At 37.9% G+C, this 16,952-nt stretch overlaps 1 long non-coding RNA gene across 3 annotated transcripts; it reads right to left on the bottom strand.

The window, feature by feature from the left end:
* Positions 1–10,617: 10,617 nt before the first annotated feature.
* Positions 10,618–15,946, bottom strand: LOC131229633 (uncharacterized). 3 transcript variants are annotated; one of them, XR_009163496.1, is made up of 3 exons: positions 15,849–15,946; positions 11,723–13,181; positions 10,618–10,873 (listed from the first exon to the last, which is right to left on the bottom strand). It is a non-coding gene; the product is annotated as an uncharacterized LOC131229633 (long non-coding RNA). The 3 variants fall into 3 exon arrangements; XR_009163497.1 differs by lacking the exon at positions 15,849–15,946 and having other exon boundaries at positions 11,723–12,145; positions 12,235–13,202; XR_009163495.1 differs by lacking the exon at positions 15,849–15,946 and having other exon boundaries at positions 11,723–13,226.
* Positions 15,947–16,952: the final 1,006 nt, after the last annotated feature.

Genomic DNA, 16,952 nt, shown 5'->3' with positions numbered 1-16,952 from the left:
CTCCAGTATCGAGTGTCTATCTGACCCCACCCGATCAACCATTGCCCTCTCTCTTCTCCTTTCCTCTCTCTCTCCATTCTCCAGCGTTCGACCGACCCCACCCGACTATTGCCCTCTCCCCTCTCCTCTCTCTCGTCTTCAGCCTCCTGCGTCTAACCGGGTGGCCGACCACTAATCAGGTACTTTTTTCCTCATCTCTCTCTATTTATCCCTCCCCTTACAGAACCGAGTAGCCAGCCACTATCACCTGTGGTTGTGGTGAGCAACGTCCGTCCAACCCTACTCGGCCACTGGCCCGATGGTTGTGGCCCACTATATATATAATATATTAAATATATATGTTACAGATTTATATAATATTAATACACACACACACACACAATATATATATATATATATATATATATATATATATATATATATATATAAAATACAGAATCCACAAATCAAAGGTTAAAATTGTATAAAAAATATGATTTTGGCATGTTGTTTAGCAAAAGTGGGCTCCATAATTCAGTTGCTTTAGTTCGAGTTAATATATCCCATGTGTACCTTGTACAATTTTTTAGTGTTTGCGTATAAAGTGTCATACTCTACGAGAGTATCAAATAACTTCATGTTATGCTAGATATATTGATGGATGGATGTATGGGATCGTTGGGTGGATGGATGTATGGATGATTTGGTTGGGTAGTTGGATGGTTTAATGATTGAATAGATGTAACTGTTAGTTTGTTAAACTGTTCTTCTTTATTAGATTGTTTTGAATTTATTAGATTGTTAATTTGTTAATTTGTTAGATTGTTAAATTATTAAATTGTTTTTAAATTGTTCGTTTGTTAAATTATTAAGTTGTTTTTTTATCAATTACTGTTAGATTGTGATTTGTGAGATTATTTTTTGTTGGATTTGTTTAAAAATAGACTGTAAAGAATAATGATAGACAATCAGTTACCTATTTGAGGATTTCTATGTTGCCAAACATATATACAGTGTCTTCTTGGTGACATAGAAATCTTCAAATTGTCTCATTTTTGGACAGTTCAATATTAGATAGATTATAATGTATTCATTTATTCCGATTTGAATAGATATGTCTATTCTAGTTCATCTCTCATTTTTCTCTCTAGATATATTTCCTGCATTTATTTCCGTCGTCAAATGTCAACACTTTGTGTTGATGCTTAACATAGGAATCAAATACATGATGAATATATCTAAAGAGATAAGAGAATATACTACCAGAATTTTAGCGTAACATTTAAATTGGAAAATGAATGCATTATAATTTATCCAAGATTGAATGAATGACTAATTTAGATAGTTAGCTAAGTATAACTATCTAGGTAAGCATTACATCCTGCAATTGTATAAAATGGTTGATGAAGCATACAACATATCAAAACTTTGTCTTATATATATATGACTAGTAAGGAAGCCCCAAATACCTTTGGTGTGGGTGCGTCAGCCATATCTACTCTTATTGTGGAGGGAGACATGTCTTTAACTACAGTAAGAAGAAAGAAAATATCAACAATGTATGATGACCTTAAAGAAGTCATGGTTAATGGTGTATTGAAAATCAAATGTATTCATTGCAAGTTATTATACAGTATGAATCTTGGGGGGTTAACAACACTTTTAAGTAGACAGAAGCAAAATTATTCTAAGAGACCAAAACTCTCACCGCCAAGCCAACAATTGTTGTTATTTACTAAGTCAAAAGGAGACGACTCCTAAGCAATAGTTTCCACTCATAAGTTTGATAAAGAGAAGTTAAAAGAGTGATATGTTAGATTAGTGATTGTTGAAGAAAAATATTTCGAAATGATAAAAAGCAAAGTGTTTATGTCTTTTTGTCAATTCCTTAACCCTCAAGCTGAGAAGATCTCTTGTGTCACTGTGTGGAGAGAGTGCATGAAAATGTACACAAATGAGAAGATGAAACTGAAAAAAGTTTTGATATCAGTCTCCAGATTAAGTTTAACGTCTAATTTATGGACGACGCCCAATAAAAAAAATGGATACATTTTATTAACCGCACACTACGTAAATAAATATTGAAAACTCTATAAAAGAATTTTGAACTTCCATCACATTCGTCCTCCCCATATTGGTTTGCTTATTTCACATTGCATCTACAATTGTTTACAAGACTTGGACATTGAGAAAAAAATTATAATAACTTTAGATAATGCTCCAACAAATGACATTACAATTTCATGTCTACATAACAAGTTCAAGGCAATTAGAAATTTATTTTTTGATGGAAAAATATTCAAGGTCAGGTTTTGTGCTCATATTTTAAACTTGATCGTACAAGAATGAATACAAACAATTAACCACACTATAGAAAACATAAGAGAAAGTGTGAAATATATAAGGGGGTTGCCTTCAAGATTGAGTGTATGGACTGACATCATTCAATATTTGAATGCACCATCTTAAAAAAATGTTGAAGTTAGATATATGTATATGTTAGAACTCGACGTATGAAATGTTAGATACGGTAATGGAATTGGAGCTTGTATTTTTTAATATACGGCACGTGACAAAACATATTATTGGTCACTGGGTGCATATGATTGGAATAAAGCAAAATAAGTTCACAACTTTCTCAAAAATTTTTATGACTGCACAAAGATTTTTTTTTGAAAGTAAGTATCCAACAGCGAATATGTTTATTCCGTCTCTTTGAAAGATTAAGATGTCTTAAAAAATGTCAACGTGAGTTCGTATTTTATATAATAAACAACAATTGGTATGTAAATGAAGTTTGAAAAGTATTGAGATGAATGTCATTTGTTGATGACCTTAGCAATAGTTTTTTATCCTCATTATAATATGGGCTTCGTCAAGTTTATTTTTATAAAGATTTATTCTGTTGAAAGAGCGGTAACGGAGATCTCCAAGGTTTATTAAGCACTCGAAAATTTGTACAATTCATATACTATTAGTGTCATGCCCCAAACTTGAAAACCGGGCTCATAAAATTTTCAATCGCCGAATCCGGTGCCGACAGCCTCCGTAGTACCCCATTCTCGGCTCTCAATGCGCATACACCAGGTTCTGATCCTAAGATCCTACAAGGAGGATTATTTATTTATTTTTTTAACATCAATTTATCTCATAAGAAGCATAACCACAAGTATACTCAAATCACAAAAATAACATCATTATCACATATCCACTAATATAAACATTTGAATACAAGTTTGAAAGGAAAATACATATGTCAAAATTAAAGCTCCAGAAGTCAGCTATATGCTCCGAGCTCCACGTTGCTGCAACCTAACATTACCTGCACGCATTTATCATGCATAAACTTCTAAAAAGCTTAGAGGGTAGTGTAAGTGTGTGCAAAAGTAAGTGTCAAGTATTCAATACAATACCATAATCATACAATATCGAAAATACTGATAAGATCATGAATCATATGATATCAGAGTAAGCGGAAATACTGACAAGTCCATGAGTCAATCAATATCAAAATACGCAATACAGATCAGTTATACAAATGAGAAGTCATAAAGAGCCAAATATTAGATGCCGAAGATGCAATGCAATATATAATTCCTGATAAGTTCACGAATACCGTCAACCATATCTAGGCCATATAAATGTAGAGACATAGTAACCCAAAATGCCATATGTCACTGGTGTAATGCAATATGCGGTGCGAATGGAATGACCATGCTGGAATATGAAGTCGGGATGATAGTACGTAGTATCGCAGGCTAAGAGGTCCATCACAAGAGACTTCTATCCAAACCAGTCTCATACCTAAATTTGGATAGTCAGACTCAATGTGGTAAACTCCTGATCTCAGGTTAGTTGCGCGCCCCAACCGAAATCCTAGCCATTGCAAAGGCACACGTAATAAATAATTACGCACCATCAACCCGAGTGGATAGTGAATGAATGAATAAATGAGCATGCAATTCCTGCCCAATAAGTCCACATATCAGTACTGTTAATCTCTAGGGTCATCACCGGGGTCCAGTACACTCTGCACCACCTTACCGCCCCATCAAGCGCACAACTAGGTAAGTGAAAAAGACCTTACTATCCGCCTGGCCAGTAGTCAACCAATATCTACCTGGCACGTCGATAGCGGACCCATTCACGAGTTGGTCAAACTCAGCCTAGCTATGCCTACTCCTTCAGGTGGGTAAGGCCACACTCCCTCCCAACCGATCACGACACAGTGAGAGACGAGGCCTACTGGTATACGACCCTCATGCTCTCATATATATCCACTCGATTTCGACGTTAGGGTGTCCTCTTGTACCAAGAAGGTTTAGAAATTTTCACCCAGGGCCATCTATGACAGCTCGATGCTCGACCCAAACATTTCCGGTGTCCCATCTGGCCATCCACGATATGCTTGTGGAGGCTACAGCCCTGATGTTGCTAGGGCGTACAGTAATCACAACACACAATGCAAGATGCATGAGTCATACGATTCAGTCATGCATCAATCCTGCACATACCGTGCGCTTACGTGAGATAACCTCCACCTATCAGGGAGTCTCATAATAACCTACCTAATGACATATGCAATGGTCAACCACATCTCATACCAAACATGCAGATGATGCGTATGGGCATGTATCATGAGGCTATGTTGTCACATACTCATAATCGGTATCAATAACTGGCATCAACAATTAGCCTCGACAATGTGGACATTTAACCAACATTGCCCCCAAGGAATGGCCCACATAGAGTCAAACATATAATGGGCTCACGACCTCACACAAAGGCCTAATATACAACACAATGGGCCTTACTCAAGGGCCACATATACACAACATGTGGGCCCTGCTCATGGGCCTCAAATACATGACATGTGGGCCCTACACATGGGTCTCGAATACATCAAATAGGCCATGCATCAGGGGCCTAATACATATCACAATGGGCCTTACCCATAGGCCATGAATACATCACATGGGCCTTGCCCATGGGCCTCAAATACATCACAATAGGCCCTATCACATAAACCTCATATTCATCACATTAGACCTTAAACACGGGCTGCATATACATCACACAGGTCGAATACACATCACAATGGGTCTCAACTACGGGTCGCATATACATCATATAGGTCTCGACAATCGGCCTTAGTAATCGAAATTGGCCTCGACAATCGAAATCGGCCTCGACAATCGGAATCGACACTCGGAATTGGCCTTGATACTCGGCCTCGACAAATCGGAATTGGCCTTGACCAACGTCCACGACAATCAGGATCGATCAATAATCAGAATCGACAAATCGGTCACGTCAATTTATTGGAAAATTTATTTAGAAGTAAAAATAATTCAGTATATACTTTTATATTCAATTTTTATTTATTTCTTTTGTGGTAATTTAGAGTAAATTTTTTTCAATATTTTATTTAATTTCAGCAAGATTTTTGCAAAATCATTGTGGGGTAAAATGTCAAAAGCTGGAAATCTTAAGAAAAATCTTGGGTTATGAAATTGCCAAGAAGGAGATTTGGCACTGACTCTTGCTATGCAGCAGGCTGTGGTTCCAAGGCTCAGGCGATCCACACATGCTAGGTCGGTTTCTGTGGAGCTACATGCGGGCTCAAGTTAACCTCAAATGTGTATGTGTGAGCGTGATTCCGGCGGTCTTGGTGTTGGTCTCCCCCATTGATTTGCCTAGTTTGTAACGGCTCTCTGGACCATTTTATTTCAACAGCAGCCTGCTGAAAACTATTGCCAGTAGGTGTGGTGTGTGGAGCGCAAGTGCTACATGATTAGGTTTCTATATCTCACAAGAGGCAACTGGTTTGATGACATCATTGAAACCTTGCACTCACTTTTAAAAGTGGAAATGGGTGAAGATGACCTAACAGGTCATTGGACCCCGCCTGTAATAAGTGTGATTGAGATCTAAAGTTTCAACCCATTGAGCCAGTCTGGGTTGAAAGTTTGACCCAAGTTACTAGATCAATTAGGTCTGGAACTTCTCAAAGTTAACATCCTGACCTGACCCAGACCTTGTTTTAAGGGGCCCTTTAGCATTTCCAGTAACAAGAGCTTATTTGCTTATTCTTAAAAAAATAAGCTCTTATTTTGAAAATACTGTTTGGTAAAGCTCCAATTTTCTCATTTATTTTTTTAGAAACTAGCAAAAAAGATATTAAAAAATAAGTGACTCTTTTTCTTTAAGAGCTTATTTGGCATGAGCAGGTAGACAATTTTTACTACTTTTTGGACTTGTCCTTAAACTATTTTAGTAATTCACATCTTGCCCTCCTCTTTACAATCTCTCTAAGGAGGGCCCATATGATGAACAACCCATATTAAATGTAGGGCTCCACATGATGAATGTTCCACATCGAGGTGGGCCCCACATGAAGGACAATCCACCTTAAGTGGGCCCCTCACCCAATGGACAGTTCACATCAAAGGTGGGACCCACACGATGGATGGTGGACATTGAAGGTGGGACCACATGATGGAAGGTTGCAATCAAAGGTGGGCCTGCATGAAGAATGATCCATATTGAAGGTTGGGTCCCACATGATGGACAATCCACAGCAAGGGTAGGACCCACATGATGGATGGTGAACATCAAAGGTGGGTCCCAAATGATGGATGGCCCACGTCAAAATGTGGCCCCGCATGATGATTGACTATCTACATCAAGTGGGTCCCACACAAGGGACATTTCATAGCAAAGGTGGGGCCCATATGATGGATGGTGGACATCAAAGGTGGGCCCACATGATGAATAACCCATATTCAAGGTGCCCCCCACATGATGAATGGTCCACATCAAGGGGGGCCCATGAGATCGATGGCCCACATCAAAGTGCAGCCCAGCATGATGGACCATCCACGTTAAGTGGGGCCCACTTGATCGACAATCCACATCCAAGGTGAGACCCACGTGATGGATGATGGACATCAAAGGTGGGCCCACGTGATGGACAGCGGACATCAAAGGGATGAATGATTCATATTGAAGGTGGGGCTCACATAATGGACGAAGTGGACCTCACATGATGGATGGCCAACATCAAAGTGTGGCCCCTCATGATGGACAATCCACATCAAGTGGGCCTCACCTAATGTTTCCAAAATGTTTATTTTCCATCCAACATGTTGATAAGGTTACAAAAACCTGGATGAAGGGAAAAAACAAATATTAGCTTGATCAAAAACTTTTATGCCCTGTTAATGGTCAATCACCACTGTTTCCTATAGTATGGTCAACCTGAGGTTTGGATATTCATCATTTTTTGGCTCATGCCCTAAAATGATCTGACAAAATGGATGGACATCATGAATATAGAATAGATACATCAAGGTGGGCCTCATGGTTAGGGCCGAACCTAATCCGCTCCCTATTTTTAAAGGAAAAAGGTCAAGAGCAAAAGTTAAAAAGAAAATTTAGAGCGTAAAGAAAGGTGATCCTCCGAATGTGTTTCTAAATTGAGGGAGCATACTCTACGACTGTTTTATATCTACTTCCAAAACTCATCCATATGCCTATAGAATCATCATGTTTTAGGTGTTTATCCATTATTTTCTATGGTGTGGCCCACCAGATGATTGAACCTGATGTAGAGTGAGTCGCAAACACTTTCATGGCAAAGATAGACCAGAGAAGGCCCAATCATAGGCGGAAACAATTTAGGGTAGGAGAAGCCACTTTAGGCAACCAACCCCACTTCGCCGGGTTGCCCACGCCGGATTTGTGAGATTCCATCATATCAACGGTCAAAAGTCCAATTTATTTTCGTTTTGACTATAAATAGTAAGTTTTAGTTCAGTTATACAAGTTGTGCCCAACATGAAAATGACTTAGAAAAATTAGGAGAATAAGGCCAAATTGGACACTTACTAGTTACTATTTTCGGCCAAAAACCATGAAGTCTAGGAATGTAGGCCATCTATAAATAATAAGTTTAATATTTATAATAAATCACGTTTTTAGGGTGTTTGAGTTGGAGTTTGAGTCTAAAACTCCTTTCTAGGTTAGAGCTCATTATTTAAAAGATTGTAATTTCATTTTTTATAATCAATCAATTTATTTTAAAATTATTAGAAATTATTTCTACTTTTATCCCTCATGGATTCGAGGAAGCTCGGTGAAGGGTCCAGAGAGCTCCATGGATTCAAAGTAGATATCCTCCGAGGAAGATCGACCTCATCATGTCCCTCCATGCATCAAAACCAGCCTGATTTTTTGGGGCGCTCACTTTCATGGTTGGCTGACCCTGCTGGACATGTTGGCACATAGCTAGTTTCATAGAGGAACCAAAACCTTGAGAAGAAACCATGCATTCCAAGTATCATGCAATTGAAAGATTGAAAACAAGGAAATCCATTCCACTGGATCAGGCCCAATTCACCAAGATCAGCAAGTTTCAACCCAATGGCTTGGAATTGGGCTTTAATCAAAAAGTTCTTAGAGACACCAGATAGCCCGACCCACCACGATGAGCAAGTCCCTGACCTGATAGCCTCATATTAAGGCTTTAATCGACTGAGTTCATAGAGATGCATTAGATTTGGATATAGACACTCGTATGGTTCTGTTCACTATCTGTTATATAATGGAAGCCGCGGATTCACTTATGAGGGACCCAGATCAACTTTGAATGGGAATCATTGGCAGTTATTTAAGACCACCCATTCTTTTGATGTCCACATAGGGGCATCCCGCCTGGCATGACTAGACCTTACCTGATTTTTGTGCAAGAGAGAGTACATATGCTAGGCAAGCAAACCTCAAATCTCAATGTCTAGAGTGTTGAATGGTGCATGTATATTAATAGAAATGCTTGAAATGCTAATTTACTTCTAAATGGTGTGCCTGGAATGGCCAATACTTGATGATTTTATCGTCCCACAAGCTCCTAACTCTCACATTCAGCATGTGTATAACATCCCACACACCCGACAGGTTAGCCCCACAATGAATAACACATCTAACTCATCTTGTGGTCCTGACCATATAAAACGTTGGATAACCATCAATCCGGTTGGAGTACATGTTCAAACCAGCTGATTAGTGGATCAGACTAATTTTTGCATCATTTATTCCTCAAGGTGAGCCAACCTGTTCAATGTCATACAGGTGAAACCTTGATAATTAGGCACTTGTTGGACGATAATATTACCATCCTGACTAAGTGAGACAACACTTTTGCAATAAAGTTTGGTCATCTAAATAGAGTCTAAAAGCAATAAATAGTCCAGTATCATGAGAAACACTGTTAATTTAGGTGAGTAGAGATTGTCCACTCCAGTACTAGTGAGATTCTCCTTTCATTTTGAGGCTCAATAGAAAATGTATGAAAAACTTTGCATTTAATAGCATACATATTTCATGACAATTTTATTGACAATTGGTCTCGCATTTCATAGCATACGTATTTCATGACAAATTTCTTAATTTGTCGAACATGCTCCTGTGGCAGGATATTACACTACATTTCTCCACTTTCTAATATATGATTTTTCATTTATATATAAATGAATTTAAAAATTAAAAATAGAAAAGTACTAAGATATTGGAGTAAACCAAAATATCAAATCTGGGGTCGTAATAGATTCAACATTCAACTTATGTGATTGATTTCCAAGGCATGTTGGGCTCAAGCTAAATGGAAAATGTATTAGATGGCTACTAAAAATAAGTAGATAAAGCTCACGTGTAACCTACCTAACCGAAACCCATCCATATAACTAGGTTTATTAGTTGTTACCCAAACTGGCAGTATTTGGTATACCCAAATTATGAAAGAACAGGTTTAATTGTATTCTTTTATGTCTGATTATATAAATCAGGTTGAGCCGATACTAGTAAATCAAAACCATTTGAAAATCAGGTCAGGTTGGATGCTGATACGTGTTGGGTACTCAAATACTACTAAACGGATCAGGCCCAGTCGTGTCAAGGCAGGTTCTACTGGATTAGTAGGTTATACTAATAATTAGGAGGCACGTTACTGTATAAGTCCCATATTGATAACCTTATTTTACAATTGATTCTTATATAAGTCTTATTGTGAGTAACCTTATTCCAACTTCGTTAGAGATATCCGATATCTTTGTAACTCACTGGGCCCCATGCATGTAAAGTTAGTAAATTTATTCATTTTGGCATAAAAGCTATTCACATGATATTCAATTGTTATCTATCTTACCTATTCACCTATTTCACCGGAGCCCACTATGTCATGTCACTACAAGGAAACTGGCTTTTACCGGCGGTCAAAACTGGCAAATCCTTTGCCCACGGTCAGCTAACAGCCGTTAAAGCCTCAGTCGGTAAAGGATTTACCGGCGGTCAGGACCTTTACTGACGATTGTTCTGGAAAATTGGTCTAAAGGTACGAATAAAATCCGTAGCGAAAGATGCGTAGCCCACTGGCACGGTCGCTCTTTAAATTTTGCTGCGGATTAAATCCGTAACTATAGGGATAATATAAACCGACAATCCGTAGCAAAAGAGAAAATCTTTCTTATCAAAAATTATTAAAAAGAAAAAGAATAATAAAAGATGTGAGATATGCGAATAATAAAAGATGTGAGATATGCATGCTCATGCTGGACTAAAAAACAAAAACTGCACAACCTCGGCTGCAAAATTTTCTACCCAGGTGCCACTATCACTTTGAATTGTGTTTTTGATTTGTGCTCCTGCTCCTGCCTCCTAGCTGTTCATACTTGCTAACATTTTGAAGAAATAATGTGGGGTGGCAGTACAAAACGAAAACAAAATTCATGCAACTATTGATAAAACAATTCACCTTGTGTGATTGGATGATCCCATATATGCTGTCAGGTTCATTGATTAGTGTGACCGCTGCAACTAGTAATTCAATGTGGGGTGGCAGCTGGAAAAATTGAATGTAAGTTGGTGAGTCAGATCATGAACTTGAAAAAATCGATCAATACAATTTAACATTGTAAGTCATGAAAAATTTCCCCCGTACTTCAATCAGTCGAAAAGCATAGTAATGTGAAAATTTTGATCCCTATAATTTCCCTCACACATAAAGAATATAAAAGGTCAAGACCTGAAGTAATGTGGAAAAGGGGAAAAGCTTAGTAGTTATTTCAATACTAACAGTTTTAATAGCAGTGAAAGGGATATGTTGGATTTATTCTTCACTTGTTAACTCATCTTCAATTGTTGTTGTTTTTTTTTTTTTTTTTTAAATTCCTTTTTATGCTTTTTTCTTGAGACTATCTTCAACTGGATATTCAAAAGATTTTGGTAAACAGGAGAAACTTGGTTGAGTCAACTTTAGAAAATCACATGTTTTTTTCTACTGAAATTGTACTTGGTTACAAATTTTCTGTTCTTAACTTCTTAGAATTATATTTTCCAATTTCCACTTCACACTTTCTTTTGTCTAACCAATCCAATTTAGACATGTTTCATTGGAAAGAGTTTGGTGACTGGTCTTCTTTTTAAGACATTGCCCCTGAAAAAAGGCATATGAATGCACCAATTGGGAGTTCCTGATTTGCCTGTCTGGGAACAGAATTTGATTTCACTATACAAACAGTTGAATTTCTACAAAATGCATGGAATCAAATGAATGATATAAATTAAAAGACTAAAGATCTCTTTTATCTTTTAATTACTATGTTACAAAAATTAATAAGAAGGAAGAGAGGCAAAAGGCTAAAACCAAATATTCCTACATCAAAGGCAAACAAGAATGAAAAATGTTTACCTACTAGCCCAATCGAATCACATCACCAACATGCAACATAGTGTAAACCGTTTTCTTGACCTGTTCAATGAAAAATATGTATCCATTGGAAAAACCACGGCTTTATTATCAACAAAACTCATCAAAAATGAATCTCGCATTACTTTCTATATAAACACCCAAACCAATTGCCATAACCAGGTGCAATAGCAAATAAATCATCATAATCATCATCATTATAATGAAAATTTCCCATGTTTTGCAGCATTTTACATACAGGAGCTAGTCAGTACCAGGGCATCGCATTTCTGGACACGAAGCCCTTCGTAAAGGTTTATACACAAACATTATCCAAAAGCAAAGAGCTAGAACATGGTAAGCTGTTGCTCATTCAACATAACATGGTAAGCTGTCGATAGCATGATACTCAAGTGGAACCCATGACTGAAAAGCATTTCAAGCAACCAATAAGATAGAATCTATATTTTGTAAAGAGATGATAGTTAAAAGAAGAACAAAATTCAGTCACCAACATCTGCTACAAAGAAATCTGCCATGCAGAATGCCCTCACTCCTGAAAAGCCCATGAAATGCAAATGTAATCAAGACCCATCTCTCGCTTTCTGTAGGTAAGAGATTCAAATGAAGAAAGACTGAATTGGAATGCTTTTGATGTTGAAATCTGCAGTGATAAACTGATAATTAAGAGGATGCAAGTTTAGTAGTTCATCAAACTACCCAAAGTTGTAGTCTCCCACTGTACATTGAGTACATGTTCATCCAGTGGGCTCATGTACTGCAGATGATCACAGCTAATTCATTTGCTGAAGATTATTAGACAATGGGCCACACAACTGGTAGACATTAGTTTATGATTCAAAAGATAATAATTAAAGCCAGCCAACAAAAGTGAATTTCTTGTAGTGATGTGTATAACCCAATAGATGATAGATTGCAAAGGATTCATTCTTCTCTAATCAATGCTATCCAAATGAGATGCGGCAGTTTCCTATAAGTGAATGGACCTTTATGTATGCATGGATGAGTTCAAGGTGCATCCCATAGTGTGGGTAAACCGATGACAATGTGCATTTCATTCAAGGTGCATCCCATAGTGTCGTCACATAAATTCTTCATCAAGTAGAAATCAATTCGAATGAGCATAGCTGTTCTAAAACACAACCCCAAACCAACAGGTTCTGACCCATTTAATGGAGGGCAAACCATTAGCGCATGGCCCACCAGCAGTGGAGGGGGAAATAGCTATTGAACATTTAACTGGATCCTCATTCCGATCAGAAAACCTCTAGTGTAATTTCACATGATTCATGAGATTTTTGTAAGATTGCGCAGCGACTTGATTCTATATCGTATAACTCTAGTGTGTTGATGGAAAATGGTAGAACATTTATATTGAAAAGGAATTATTTTGATTCAACCTTCACTTCCATCCATCCAATAACTCTGATGTGTCAGCAACCTGAGATCACAGAACAGAAAAACAGGTTTAGATTCTTTCAGTATTATCCTCCCAATATGAAAAGAAGAATGATGATTTTTGTGCATGATCAAATGTAGTTTGGAGGATCATGAAATCACAGCACATCAACAACGCCAAAAGAACAATAAACAATCCTAGCAATATTCAGGACATCAAAAAGCACTGTGCAAAGCTCACTATTTGGGAAGCGGATTTGGAACCTCATGGAGTGCTCCTAGTATTGCTTTTCTGTCAATCGGCAAGTGCTCTACCATAGGGAGTGATATAACATTACTGCCAGTTTTGAGTTGCAAAGCATTTGTATTCCAGAGACCACATCCAAATCCACCCTTATAATACTAAGGGATTTTCAATTTTGAAACTAGAAACCGAAAATCCAACGTTGCTTCAAGTGATACAAATGCGGTCGAAGAACGATGATTAAGACAAACAGAAAGCAATTTCCACTGAAACAGAAGATTGTGGCACAACAATAGTGTCAGGGTGGAACAGCAGTGAATTATATAGTACTTCTTTCAGGGTTCAACTCATGGTTTACCAGACAATCATATTTCTGAAGTGGTGTAACCTCTCCCATTGGAGTCCTTCCTGATTTAAACAAAGTTCAAAAGAATAAGAAAAAATAGGAAGTTAAAAGCAGATTCACTTTGGCCAAAGCTCTGATTCTTTGACAGAGTGTGATGCATGATACCCTGGCACTTGGAACTTATAAATTGGATACTTGAAACATTTGTGGGTCCAAAATTGGATCCAATGTGAATAAAGAAATTATCCTTATCTATTTATTTAGCAATCAGATACATGGTTATTTATTGGTCACTGGAGAACTTAAAAAATAAATCAAGAGCATATTTCAATGGTCTATTTTTGGGACTGGTCTAGCAACAATTGTTTACATTTCAGTTGGTTTAAGTTGAATTAGTGTATACCATGTGTGAAACTTTTGATTGCATGCCATTTTATTTTTATAAGAGATAAATTTTAAAAATAAATCATGTATTACATATGGAAACATTCTAAAAAATATTTATATGGATGAGTGGTAAGATGAGGGATTTCCACCGCACTTTGCACATCCACATCGTCACAAGAAGCCTAAACTTTTTTATAGTTGGTTTGCACCCATCTAAGCCATTGTGCAATTAGGGAGTGAATTAGGGTCTAGCTAGGGGTTTGACCCACTGATGTCTAAGGTTTTAGTTGTAGTGTTTGTTGAGTGTGCATAATACATGGTTGTACAAACAGTTTGGACCGCTGAACCCTCAACCCCATTTGTATAGAAAACCCATCACTGTACAAATTTCAGCCCGTGCATTGAATAATATCTCGTGCGAAATTACTTTCTGCCTGTGTTAGACATACTCAATTCAACGAAGTCTATCAAGCAGATGAAGAGCTCCACATACCTAACCCCATCAAAATAGGAATGTTGTTTTACAATATGGAATTTTTATCCAAACTATCCGAATGAAAATTAGCAGAAGTTTCTAAACTGAAATTGACAAATCAGATATAGATCTTATACACGGAGAATCATCAACAACAAAATAGCTGGTGGGAAGATGATGGGCTAGCTCACAGTAATTTCAACAAATACAATCAATGCAAGAATTTATTAAGAATCCGATTTCAGCCATTTTTCATATTGACTTTTCAGTAATATTACAAGTGATCAATTAAACAAAGGGGAAGTCTAGGCTAAAAGGATTTGATAGCCAATTAAGGCATCTATGGTAGGAGATTTACTTACATCTGCACCTGCATTGAATATATTCGAGTAATGTAAAAGATTCTCAAACCATCAGATCTATCAGATCTCAAACCCACAAGACAAATAGGACAATTGATTATTCTTAAATGCAAATGAAGGGCCCAAGATCCATAAATTAAATCCTCAAACCAAGCATCATGCCACTACATTGACAACAACAAAAAATTCCAGCAATGCTTCAAAGCAATGAAGTATTAAAACTAAGCAAAAAAAATCATGAATCAAGTCAAAGTGAAATCAAATGGAAAAATAAAGCAATCATATATGATGCACTGAAATTGCAAATGGCTTAGCATTTATGGTCAAATTGCACATCCATGACTATAAACATTTGTCGAATCAAGAAAACAAAAAGCATTTTTAATAGGCTCACTTTTCCACCGAGCAGTAGGAGCTATTCAGTACACTTGCTGAATATAATGATCGAAACAAGTGCAATCCAATCGATCAAATTCCTCTTAGGAATTTCATCGAACACCCCATGTGCACACCCAATCACTTGGCATTTTGCATAAAAATTTAACAGCCCGGTCTGCACAAACGGGGCTCATGAAATTATATAGCAACATGTTCTGCAGCGGCCAGCTTTCTGTCCTGGCATAGGAATTTGATTCCTGATCAGATCCATCAATTCCTTAAGGGAAAGGAAAAAAAAAAATCAACTTCAAATACCTGTACATGCAACTAGAAACTATCCGGTAATATTCCTGGGAACAAAAGCATGCTAACCCTAAAAAAGGTTTCAACAATGCAAATCCCTAAAAAGGGATTCGACAATACAAATCCCTAATTCAGGATTCGACAATGCAAATCCCTAATCAGGTATTCTAAATTGCAGAAAGCAACAGCAAGAAGGGAAAAGGTTTACATCATACCTGAGAATCGGAGATTCACGAGCAACGGAAGGCCGAACTGCAGCAGAGGACCGAGGAGATAGAGAGAGAAAGAGAGAGAGAGGTGACTAGGATTTTGAGAGAGAGAGAGTGAGAGGGAGAGGGAGAGGGAGAGGGATAGTGAGACGGAGAGCGAACGGAGAGGGAGAGGGAGAGGGAGGGAGAGCGAGAGGGAGAGGGAGAGGGAGGGAGAGCGAGTAGAGAGGGAGAGCTTGAGGAACCGGAGAGGGAGAATCGGCACGCGGCTGGAGATGAAAGGGCGGAAATGAAGGTTGGGTTTTTTTTTTTTTCCTTCTTTAGGACCCTTCACCCGCAGCTATTAAAACCGGCCGCCAGCAAACGATAACCCCATCAGTTGGCTAAGCTACGCTTTCTTGTAGTGTGTATACTCCATTTAACTGAGCATTGAGCCCCACTATGATGATGTAATACTCTAAAAATCGGCCCTATACAATCATTAGGCAGGCCACATCATAGAAAATAATTGACAACCACCCAAAAACCTCTAAATTCAAGCGGTGGCCCACATGATCGTTGGATCAACTTGACTTGTACCCACGCCCATACTTGAAACAAACCCAACACAAATCTATTAACACTCTATCCTTACTAGTTCCCAGGTATGGAATGTCAAGTTTAGCACTTAGACATTGTGGGACCGAACCACAGCACGAACTAGCCGGTATGGGTACCCCTTAACCGACCCGCTGACAAACCAACATATAGCTTATCAATGGGCCAAATGAACCAATGCATCCCGACCGAAAATTCAAAACAAATTAATAGACAAATGGCAATAGGTAGATACATTCACATGATGGAGTTAACTTGGTATGTGTTTACTAATTGGATTGTACCAGCATACCCTTAACCCCATATACCATTCTTAAAACAAGTGCGGTCGTGCCAGGTCAAGCAGCGTCGATCAAGCTCGACCCATTTACAATTAAATGGGTTGGTTTGATGAATTTTTAAGTAGGTGGATCAGGCCACAAGGCAATGGGTTATCAATCGGGTTTGGGTTAAAAGTCTTGGCATGTTTAGTAAACATGTTAGCTTTAGGTTAACCTTAACCTCACCCATACC

Source organism: Magnolia sinica, chromosome 16 (genome assembly GCF_029962835.1).
Source record: "Magnolia sinica isolate HGM2019 chromosome 16, MsV1, whole genome shotgun sequence".
In the NCBI taxonomy this organism is placed as follows: Eukaryota; Viridiplantae; Streptophyta; class Magnoliopsida; order Magnoliales; family Magnoliaceae; genus Magnolia; species Magnolia sinica.
The sequence above is the reverse complement of the archived record's forward strand: the minus strand, read 5'-3'. Positions and strand labels throughout refer to the sequence as shown.